The sequence below is a fragment of the Sinohyriopsis cumingii genome, chromosome 14 (genome assembly GCF_028554795.1).
Source record: "Sinohyriopsis cumingii isolate HCF-2022 chromosome 14, ASM2855479v2, whole genome shotgun sequence".
NCBI classification, from domain to species: Eukaryota; Metazoa; Mollusca; class Bivalvia; order Unionida; family Unionidae; genus Sinohyriopsis; species Sinohyriopsis cumingii.
In genome coordinates, this window is record NC_142974.1 from 100,157,766 (window position 1) to 100,170,660 (window position 12,895).

Genomic DNA, 12,895 nt, shown 5'->3' on the forward strand with positions numbered 1-12,895 from the left:
ATAGATCGATTACGTAAATAGGCTGATCTGGGTAGTGGAAGACACACATCTCCGGTTACAATAAATTAGTACATTTGTGACATTTATTTCTCTCTCTCAATATTTTCAGATAATATTGACATGCACTTCGTGCAACTTACACAAGGCTCTCTTGGCATGCTGGTGCACTATTCGTTATCCGAATTGTATCCATTTGTAAAGTATGTTCAATGAAATAGGCAACAATTAACAAAGAAAAACATCGCGTATGTTTGCTGTGAATGATACATTGTAATTTTCATCGGTTACCAGGGACGTTGACTTTATCAACGTCATGTCGTTGGATGTTTATGACGTTAGTTATTTTTATTGTAACGTAATGCTTAGAGTTACTGTTATTTCTATCGTTCTTGGCAAGACTTTTCATACAATTAGCCGTGGTCATATTCTATCACTCGTACTTAACAGTTATCCGTGGGTTTGATTCTCAATGATTATGATACAAGGAAGTATTAAAAAAGAAATTCACCGGGAATGGATATTAATGGTTTCATATAGGAGGAAGGACAAAAGATAATACCTTCGCAATATTAAAACCAAAATCACTAATAATTACAACCACCACCACCACAGTTGAGACAAATATGAATAAAACTAACACTACCAATAACATTATACTCATCTTCAGCAGCAGTACCACTACCACCACTATAATAATAATAGGTGTGTTGTTGTTATTATTATTATTATTATTACTGGCGAATATCGAAGAACATCTTTAATTCCCAGTAGTAGCAAAGGGAAGGTGATACTATTTCCTTGTGCAGGCGTTCAACACGGCGCAAAACAAATTTAAAACTTCGATTGCAAAACAGTTCTCTCTCTCTCTCGTAGTTATATATATATATATATATATATATATATATATATATATATATATATATATATATATATATATATATATATATATATAACAGTTGCTATGGCAACCTACGCTATACACATTTTAATACTTATAGCTCAGTTTGTTTCCTAAACGCTGTTATATGTATGGTCATGCAGTTTCATACATGAATTCATATCACATACGTTAACACCCATACAACGTTAATTATAGTTGCACTGACCTACTTTGCTCGTTGTACTGGTTATGCCAAGTTGGAATATGTTTTGTAAAGGCAAAGCAAGTGAGACTTTTATTCAACAGAAATTCAAGTCGTTCATTCCTACAACATACCTTCAAGTTTTGTAGCCAGCGTCTAATAGGTTACATTTTAATATGAACAATGCTATTACAGCTACCAAGTGTTCTCCATGGTATAGCAGTGTTTGGGACCAGCTTCGCGCTGCTAAAAGAGACCGCCGTAAAGCTGAGAGGCTTGGGATTTCTATCAGACAAACTATCCATAGCAAATCTATGAAGCCGCGCAGAAGAATGTCACAACTATAGTCCACGCAGCGAAATCAGCCCACTACACTACTAAGATAATGGAAAGTTCCAGCTGCAAAGAGCTCTTTGAGATTACTAACAGGCTAATGTCCAACTACCGTCTCTCAAGTCGACCTTCCGGACATGTTTGCAAATTTCTCCCGTCGCAAAGTGCAAACCATTAGAGATACACTTGACACCACAATTTCAATTGACTCGACTCGTCGTCACCATACAGTTGGGATACAGAATTTGAGCGGCAACCATTAGCAGCATCTGAACCTTTTTGTATGGATTTCGTACGTACAATCCTGATGAAGAGTGCACCAACATCATGTGAACTTGATCCATTCCAACATCTCTGCTGCTTGAGTGCTTAGATCCAGCATTGCCTTCACTAACTGATGTTAATAATACCTCTCTCTCATCTGGGGAATTCCCATCATTTTTCAGAACTGCCATTGTAAAGCCTCTGCTGAAGAAACCAACACTAGACCATAACGATTTAAAGAACAAACGCCCAGTTTCTAATCTCCCATTCATATAAAAATCTTAGAAAAGGTTGTTCTATCCCAGCTTGTATTTCATCTGAATTCAAACAGTCTTTTTAGTAACGTACAATCTGCTTATCGTCCTTGCCACAGTACTGAAACTACTCTTCTAAAATTAGTTAATGACATTCTCTCTGCATTAGATAGCGGAAAGATTACAGTCATCCCCCTCCTTGATTTGTCTGCAGCATTTGACAAAATAGACCATGATATATTATTTCACCGTCTCGTACATGTATTTGGCATTTATGATACAGCCTTACTGTGGTTCAAGTCCTACTTGGTCAACAGGAAACAAATTGTATCTGCAAATTGTATACACTCCAGCCCAGTTTATCTATGTTGTGATGTTCCACAGTGATCTGTTCTCTTTATTATATACACTTAGTCGCTCTCAAGTGTCATAGATCATCATTCAGTGTCTCACCAATTGTACGCTGATGACACCCGAATATACACATCAAGCCACCCAACTGAAGTTGATGCTACCATCCAACGTGTAGGGAGGTGCATTTCTGATGTGAAATCATGGATGACATGTAACAAGTTGCAGATGAGTGATGATAAAACTGAGGCCAATCTGATTACATCACAAAGACTTCTCATTCATATCCTTTACCTCAAACAATAAATATCAGCAATGCCAACATTAAATTCACACAATCAATACGAAACCTAGGTGTTACTCTGGACAGTACTCTCACATTGCACCAATATATCATGAACATATGTAAGGCTGCATATCTTGAGCTGAGACGCATCATCTCCATTCGCAAATATCTTTCAGTTGATGCCACTAAAACACTTGTGTGTTCATTAGTACTTTCAAGACTGGTCTATTGTAACTCAATTATGTCTGGTTCATCTCAATATCTGCTCCAGAAACTTCAAAAAGTTCAAAACACAGCTGATCGGATCACACTTAGAGTACCACAATCAGAGCACACCTCCCCACTGCTCTGTACCCTAAACTGGCTATCCATTCGATCCAGAATCAAACACAAAATTTGTTCTCTGTGATATGTTTCACTGTCGGACTCTAGTCCAACATACCTATCTGAACTCATCTATGTGTACACACCAACAAGATACTTACGCTCCTCTTCTGACAATCGTATACTCATTATTCCCACTATGAAAACAAAGTCATATGGACAGCGTTCTTTTGCATACCAGGGCCCAGAAACGTGTAATGAATTGCCCACTGAAATTAGACACAAAGACACAATGATCCAAGTCACGAGTGCTCTCAAAACTCACTTATTTCGACTGAAAGAACAAACTTAAAGACCTAATAATGTTTCCTACCTTAAATATTCTCAGCATGTTTTTCATCTTATTTTTATGTTTTCTAATTTCATGGTGTTTGTTTTTGTAGTCATATCATTATATATGTTTTTATGTTATAGGTGTTGTTTAATGTTGTAAAGCGCTTAAAGCTTCTAAAGATTAGGCGCAATACAAAGTCCTCATTATTATTATTATTATTATAGAATCATTAGAAGTTGTATCGTGATTTTATTGACAAAAGATATAACCTCTTTATATTACATTTGTAGAAGACCTTAAAATGGGCAAGTCAATACATCCTTCAAATTAGATGTTAATGGATAGAGTATTTTAAATGAGGGTTTTGAAGTGATTTGCAAAGATGAAATGCGAAAGAAAAATGCAGATAATGAACATATTGAATCTACGTTGTATCTTCAGATCGTCAATAAACCCTTATCTTGTAAACATATTTAATCTCTGCTACACAGTTTATATTATTGGAGTGCAGGTGGCCAACTTATCGCCGTGGTGCTTAAGATTTGTGCGATGTCATAATCTATCAACAGTTAAAATTATACACCTGAAATCTTTAAAATCGTTTCATCAGCTTGTCTGTGTGAAAAATAGATATTGTCTAACTCAAAACATGTTTGAAAAACAACCTGTAATGAAGAACTTTCGAAGATGTTGTACAACAGCAAGGTATGTAGTTCATATTAATGTGACGTCATATCAGACTTATTTTGGTAAAGGTCATTTGGAATGGATAAAAAATTCTATAGTTTTGGTTGCTTTATGGAATAAATAGAACAATCCATATATTCGTACAGATGAATGTCCTTTATTAAACAAATTTATGCGTAATACAAGGAAACCATTTTCAGTACATCAGCAAACTTGTAATCGTTTATTAGTCAAGTTCAGTGTACATAAAACCTTTATTATATAAGCTTCTTGTGCCTTAACCGATTCAGCCCCGATCCCGTCTGTAGGCGTGATGAGGCTATACCCTACTTCAAAGCCCTGCAGCATCGAGGCCATTTAAGATAGACCAACGTGGGTGGTATTAAAAAAAGCAGACAGATATAGCTCTAAAATGGTATCAAATAATCTGGAAGTTCTAGTTGCACTACAAAATACAGAGAGAAAAAGCTCATTTTTTGGACCCGGTTTTTTTTCACCCAAAATTCGCTCGAGCTCGGAATGCGATTTTGTGTCCGGATTTTAGATCTTTTGGCCTCAGATCTAAGGCATACCGGTCTTAACTGAACACAGACAGGCGAACCTTTGCAAAAACTAGGATAAGGTGGGCATTTGGAATAAATTGCGGTCTCCATACGAAAATGATGGGTCTATTAAGCAAAAAAAAAAAAAAAAAAAAACTCCAACTTTTAGCCTTCTCCTCATGCGCAAGCAAAATACCCAATGGAAATTGATGTTTCTAATACAACTAAGCATTATTCTCATGGATAATCTGTTGAAAACCGCTGTATTACGATGTGTTCAGAAATAGCACCCCAAATCTCGTTCCTACGCACATTTCAGACAAAAATGACAAAAACCTCTGAGGCCGAATGAGTTAAATATTTTAGGTTTTCATGCTATGGTGTCATTCATGGAATGATAGAGCCAAAATGTATTATCACATAATACTGTACACTCGGAAAACTACTTTCAATTCCTACAACGTTTTTGGCGCCATTTGTTCCTAAAGACAATCACTAGACTGGTACCTTATCATTCTTATAGGCGGTAGCTACATAGGGACCGGAACCCATAAAAGGCATTAAAAAGACTGTCAGAAAATCACTTAGAACAAAAAGCGATTGTTGTAAGGGAGTGTGATTTATATTAAGTTATAGGTCGTTATATTTGAAATGCATGTTTGGGAGAAGACGATTCAAATAATAAAAACAGAAGTGAAAAGTAAGGACACAATGAATGTCCAGACTTGAAATGATATAAAAGTGCAATCTTATATTTACAACAGATGTCCTGAAAGGATGCTGACATAAGTAGACATTATTAGCGGCAGAGAGAAGATTAAAACGAAGAGTATAACAACTGACGACACGACAAGAACTATCTCTAATCTTTGATGAAATTCGTCTGCATTTTCCTCGCTGAAACATGGATGCATTACAGCTAAAATGTATGTGTGTCCCCTGTGAATGACACATAGGAAACTGTAACGGTAACTAGGGACGTCCTTAATAAGATCATGACGTCTTATGTTTATAACGTTAATGATACTCATTGTTATCACATAGTAGGTACTCCCTTGCTATAGTATGTTCGGTTTCATATTTTTGATATCACAGCAGGTTAAACTACCACTTTATATGATTATAATTGGTCCAAAGAGCCTATGAAATTCTTGCGCAGTATTCTCTTGTACTGATTGGCTGAGACCGTGGGAAATGTTTCATTACACCTTTTTCTGGAGCTTTTTGTTTTCACTATTACGGTGAACATTTTGATGTTCTTTCTTTGACTCTTAAATAAAAAATGCATTTAATACAATTGCCAACGCTTTCTATTCTTAATGATGATTGATGATATAAAGAAGAAGAAATAAAACGGGGAATTTCCTGAAAATGAGAACTCAGCAAAAAGTACCAAAAACATCTGTCGCAACAAAACTAATACATAAAATTATACTACTACTACTACTACTACTACTAATAATAATAATAATAATCCAAGATTATGCGGATAACATCTAAGACTAAGCTTATTTCAGAATAATGGTAAGAGGAAGTATGAATCATTCCTGATGATGGGCGTTCGCCACGGTACAAAACACATTTAACTTTAGAATGTTTCAGTTCGCCACCTTACTTGCCTCCCTCTTCTAGCCCTTCCAAGAAAATAAAAAAAAAATTAATACTTTCTAAAATAATTATATAACATTTAAACCATTAGGTTCAGGTGCCAGGTGGGTAAATATATATATATATATATATATATATATATATATATATATATATATATATATATATATATATATATATATTATGTGGTTAAAGGGCACTTGGACCAATTTCAACTTGTGTCCAAATTCATTGCGCCATTGCGCATCTAAGGTCGCCTATTCAGATCCAAAATGTGTATATATACGAAGGCGATCTCGGTTTTTCTAAGATGTGAGTCAGGGACAACAACTATATGCACCAAGGCATAACTCAGGGGGCTCATTCTATCTCCACCCCCACCCCCACTATTTGACATGTATTGAAAGAAGAGCCGATGGTCACATACACAAATGCTTAGATGTATTGGCCCATATATATGGAGCAACCAAGAAATGAAAACTTTCTTTTAGCAGCAATGTCCTTACACGTTAGACCGTAATGTCCTAGCACAGTAATGACCTTAGCCAATAATGTCCTTACCATCCGTCATGGCCCGATCAAGAATGAAAATGTTGCTGAATGGAACAATTATTTTGCATCGTTACAAGTGTATTAATGGATAAATGACTGTTATTGCCGAATCAAGCTAGAAATGAATAGAGGGGTTCATGTTTGACATCCGATATTTTCTTCGATATGATGATGACACTAATAATAATAATGTCGACTTTGTATAGCGCCTAATCTTTAAAATTTCTAAGTTCTTTACAATATTATATAACACATAAAACATAACATATTCAACGACGAGATTACACAAACAAACACCATGAAATTACAAACAAAAACATGTTGACAATAATTGAAGCAGTAAACATTATTCAGTCTTGTAGTTGAAATAGGCGAGCTTTAAGAGCATTCTTGAATAATAACGCAGTGTCCATGTGCCTAGGTTATGTGGGCAATTTGTTCCCTGTAGTTGGACTCTGACAAGCAAAATAACATTGTACATATGACTTCATTTCAATAGTGGAAAAAATGAAAATGCGAGTGTCACAATAGGAGAGTTGGTTTCTAGATTGGTTTATTATGTATATCTATATTTTATGCAACTCCTGGTATTTGATTTTATTTAATTTTCGTAAGTTTTATCCATGGTTGTAAACTGTATAGAATATATTTTGTTATAAATTGTACGTGACCTGGCTCTGTTAAGAACGCAAAATGCATAGGATCTATAGATGTTTACGTACTTGTTGACAATTAGTAATAATAATAATCCCAATAATAAGACTTAAAATGGCGCCTATGGCATAGTTTCTCAGTGACTGGTGGGATATGGAAGTTATGATAATAATTCTGTGGTTTCCAACTGGTTGCACGAGGCCACGTGAATATGCTTAATTTGTCACAATCAATTGTGCATTTTGTCATTTGGTGTCCATTGCGAACTACAGTCGCAATATACGGTGTAAATCAGGAGAAACTTAAGCATTCATATTCATTTATTTTATTTGGAGTAATACGCACTTATTGTGTTCCTGATGTAAGTGTGCAAACGTGTTTTGTACATAGATATTATTCGAGCGGAAAAAACACATTTGTTTGCACCGTTCAGTAGAAATAGAAAGTGTTCATTATTTGGACTATGCTATTATTCCGAAACTGTCGTACATTAATCGAAGGAATTATTGACAACGACATCATGATGACATCAAAATTCTTGGAGGACCAGTACATTTCCGGTTTTGAATTTCAATACGGCCTTTTCATTCGTTTAGGACTTTCATATACCTTTATAAGGACTAGCTAGGTTTCATGTCATAATGCTGTAAGTTCCTCTCACTTTTTCATTTATAACCCTGATAATTATGTTGTTTGTTAAGTTTTATGAAATTTGTTTGTTTTACTTCTTTTCTGTTACTTAAGTTTGTGGTCATACAGTCGTAACAGGGTGTACACCTGGGTGAGGTCAGATAGGTATATTTGACTGGAGCCAGTCAATGATATGCAGCATAGTGAACAGATCTTGTGTTTGAGTCTGAATCGAACGGGTATCCAGTGATGGTTAGAGAGCAGGGCGAGATGTGCTCAGTTCCTCGTACTCAAAGGATAATTGGCGGAAACGTATTTTGAAATTTATGAAGTTTCTGTTGTAGATACTGAGACAAACCAGATAGATGTATATTACAATCGTCCAGTCTTGAAAGTACTTATCATCATGCAAGAGTTTTAGTGACATCATCCAAAAGAAAATTGCAAATGGAGCTGATGCGTCTCAGCTCCAGATAGGCAACGTGTAAACGTTCAAAATTTAATGTAAGCGTACTATCAAGAGTGACACGTAGGATTCGTACTGACTGTGAAGTTAATATTGGTAATGCTGATACTTATTGTCTGAGGTAAGGATTTGAACGAGAAAGTATATGTGTGGTGATTAGAATGGCTTCTTAGTTATAATCATTCATCTGCAGCTTGTTACCTGCCATCCGTGACTTCACATCGGAAATGCGCCTCTCTACAAATTGGATGGTAGCCACAGCTTCAGATGGTCAGCTATATGTGTATATTTGAAAGTCATAATTGGTGAGAAACCTGATGTCAATATATGACACTTCAGGCGGCTGAGTGTACAGAATGAAGAGAATGTGGCCGAGAACAGACTTGAACTCTAGTAGGACCATATCTTGAATACCAAATGAAGTAAGGATATTGGTCTATGATGTCAAATGACACATACAAGTAAAGGAGGGTGAGGCCTGTAACCTTTTCACTATCCAAAACAGATAGAAGGTCTTCAACCACCCTCAGAAGGGCAGTTTCAGCACGATGGCAAGGACTATTTATTGTCTGCTACACTGCTACACAGATTATTTGAATTCAGATGAGATACAAGCTGTGATAGAACAACTATATCTAAGACTTTTAAAGAGATTAGAAACAGGGCGTTAGTTCTTTGAATCGTTAGGATTCGCCTTCTTTAAAAGAGACTTTACAATCGCAGGTTTGGAAAATGAAGTGTATTTCCTGGATATGAAAGAAGTATTAATAACGTAAGTTAGTGAAGAAAATATTGAAGCTAAGCACTTAAACAGCAGTCTATTATGTAAAATGCCACAGACAAGTAAAGGAGGGTGTAGACTGTAACCTTTCCACTATCCAAAGCAGAGAGAAGGTTTTCAACCACCCTCAGAAGGGCAGTTTCAGCACAATTTAAAAAGATCATAAATAATATATGGAACACTATTGATGTAGATATATTTTAAAATTTACAACCTACCTTTGAGAGTCACAATAGGTGAGACACCGGATGTCGATGTCCTTTTCAAGGATTATCTTACCTATAAGAAAAGGAAATTTCTCATCCACAGAAATATGTCAATGACCTTCAGCTAAAGTGTACGTTTGATGCCAATGAGCCTTGACATACAAGTACTCATTAAATGTCATCAAATTTGATAGAAAGCAGCTTGGCAGTCCTTAATACAAATAAGAATATATTTAAATGTTTTTTTTTCTAATATAACAACCAATATAAATTTACTAAACTGCATCGAAAATGTACTGACGTTGAGTGCATTAACATTCATAAAACTGCTGCTTGTCCAACATCAAGTTCTGTTAAAGATACATTACATATCTTCTTATCCAAATAATTGCTGAGCAGAATATAATCGTATTCTGTTCTTTTTTCAAATATTGCCAAAATCTATACAAAATAAGAGAACCCATCAATGACCTTTTCTCCAAAACCATTCAGCAGCTTTTGACCAAAGTGAATAAAGCATACTGGCATAGAGACCTTGCAAGTTGCCATCAAATATAGTTGCCATTACTAAAAATGTATAAACCTCTAAACGTTTTCTTCAACCTGATGAATAGAATCTGACCAAACTGGTAGAAAGTATGCTAGCTTGAAGACATTTTAAAATTATATACAAATAATCACCAATTGCAATCAAGTAAGGTCCCCAAATTTGAAACATTGTTTCCAAAAGTAAAACCCTTAACAGAAATTGACAAAATTTGAAAGAACGCATGTTGTCACAGGAAACTTTCAAATCTGTAGAACTCATGTAGATCTCCCCTCAAATATGGCTGCCACTACTAAAACAAATAACAATAATGTTTGTATAAATTATACCACCCTTACTAAAAATGTAGAAACTGTTAAATGAATTCTTCTTCAAAACTGCCATAATACTTTGAATTTATTTCACAGAAAGCATAAAGGCATGAAGATATTTCAGGTCCTTCAAATTGTGCTAGTCCAGCTTCAAAAGGTAGGATAATGCTAATCGACTTATTCGCCAAAGACCTTTGAGAGAATGTAATTATAGTTGAAAGACAAAATTCTTGCACGAAGACCTATTACGTTCTTGTAACAGATGCTGCGACTCCTTCAAATACAGCTGTAATTACTAAAACGGAGAAGCCTTGAAATGACCTTTTCTCAACAACCGCTGAATAGACTTTAATGACATGTGGTATAAAACATCATGGCATCAAGACCTTTTGAAAAATATATATAAATGATAACCATATGCCATCAAACATGGCCACCATAACTAACATAGACTAATGTTAACAACATATCAAAGCCTTTCAATGTGCGTGTGTGAGAGAAAGAGAGAGAATTCAAAGTATTGCAAAATATTGTTGCAGCTTGAAGCCTTTGTTTGACTTTGTTCACTTACGAATCTGTTGTGCCCACTCGCTGTTGTTTTGTAAACAGCGAGTTTTGAAATGCTTGAATTTATGGTTTGTTGACTAGGAAACATAGAACACCCATACTGTACAACCAAAATTTATATTTTGTATTCTGAGAGAGAGAGAGAGAGAGAGAGAGAGAAAGCGCACATATGTTGAGCAACAAATTCATCATCATTTATTATCAGTACAGAGAAAAGTGACCCAACATGAAATCTGTATGAGAGCTAGACACGGATGAGCAATATATATTCTACATTCGATGAAGAAACATTTCGGTTAATTTAAAGTGCATTGTATTTAATTTTCTTTTCATGTGGTTAAATGAATCTGAATATTTTGCAACTAAAATGTAATTGCCTGGAAAATTATTCATTTGAGTATGTTGTAATGCTATAAATTATTTGTAAGCATTGTCGCAAATATCTACTAAGGATCTTTTATGTTGTGTATTTACTATGTAAACATATTTAGCAATAAAACAGGCATATAACCTGCAAAAGGCCCCCACAGTACCCACACCTGCACTTCACAGATGTGTGCAAGACAGACCTCAGGTCTTTCGACACTACTGTCGACAGCTTCGAAGCAGATCCACAAGACAGATGTAACTAAAGGTATGAGCTCAACCAAAGATTTAAGAGAAGTCAGAGACAACAGCTGCAATCATCAGAACAGAAACTAATCCACAGAACAAAACAGTAAGAAACATGTGGAAACTTAAAACACCTGCTTGAAGTGCAACAGATGCAACAGGATGTGTCATTCTTGATTGGATCTCTTAAGCTAGAACAGACCATGAACATCAAGTAACTTACAGACTACTAAAGAGCACAGCTTTATAGTCATCGAAGACTGAAGGATGCTGATATGACTATACAAATGAACCTAAAGTCTACCATAAAAATCGGACATTACAAATACCACACACACTGGATTATTTTGGTGTGGATTAATAGGAAATTATATTTCTATGAAATTACTTAACCAATCGTATCAACATCAGGGAATTAATTCTGCTGCCTCAAAAGTCCAACTCTCCCACAGATTTGAAGTCTCTTTGTTTATACTTTGCAATGACAAAGAGAAGTAACTATTATAGATTACCTCCCCTTATCCTGATAGGTGTGTTTCATATACCAGGTATTGTTAATTTTAACTTGAGCGCCGTCTGAGAAAGGATGATCACATAATGGAAAGGGCTGAATGGATTTATAGCAAAATGATAAGGTTAATATTTTTTGGAGAACACGACTTACTATAAAATTTCCAATCAAATGCATTACCTGATCACATTTACATTAGGAATATATGGAACAGGAGGAGGAAATGCTGAGTATCAATTCCTCTAAATAAAAGCACCCTGAAAGGAAAAAAGGACTGTACTTTTAAAGGTATAAGTCTCCTAACGATAGCTGACACAAATGAATATAAGTATATTCATGTGCAAAGGTGGATGGTTCAGCTGAAACAGGATGGTTGGCTGGGGCAGGATGGATGGTTTGGGCGGTATGGGCAGCCCACTTGACTGGTTAGAATGCTGTGGCTGTGTTAGCCTTATGGGTGCTCTCAGTTCAGTTATACAGCCAGAAGAATGGCTGGATGACACGTTGGTCTGCTTGGCCAGTTCAGAATGCAAAGTCTGCATAATACATCATCACTGATGATACAGATGAACATGATTGAAAACAACTCGTATAGACAAAGAGACCTTTCAAGACAATGGGAGGGGGATTCTGGAGACTACAGAAGTATTGGATGGAGAAATCAGCAAATTTGATCAAGGAATTTTACTTTGGCATATCTGAAAGAAAACAATGTAAACTTGATAGTTTTCATTTTGAGTACATGTATCATTGTAGTGTCATATTAAACTGTACACATATAATCACAAGTGTAAATATATGTATCATTGTAATGCAAAATATACAATATAACTAAAATCACATGTCTAAACAATATATAAATGGAGTGATACAATATCCAGTATACCTACAATCACAAGACTGTGTAGATATATGGCTACATAATAACTACAATCACAAGTGTAAATACATGTATCATTGTACTGATACAATATCCAGTATAAATACAATCAT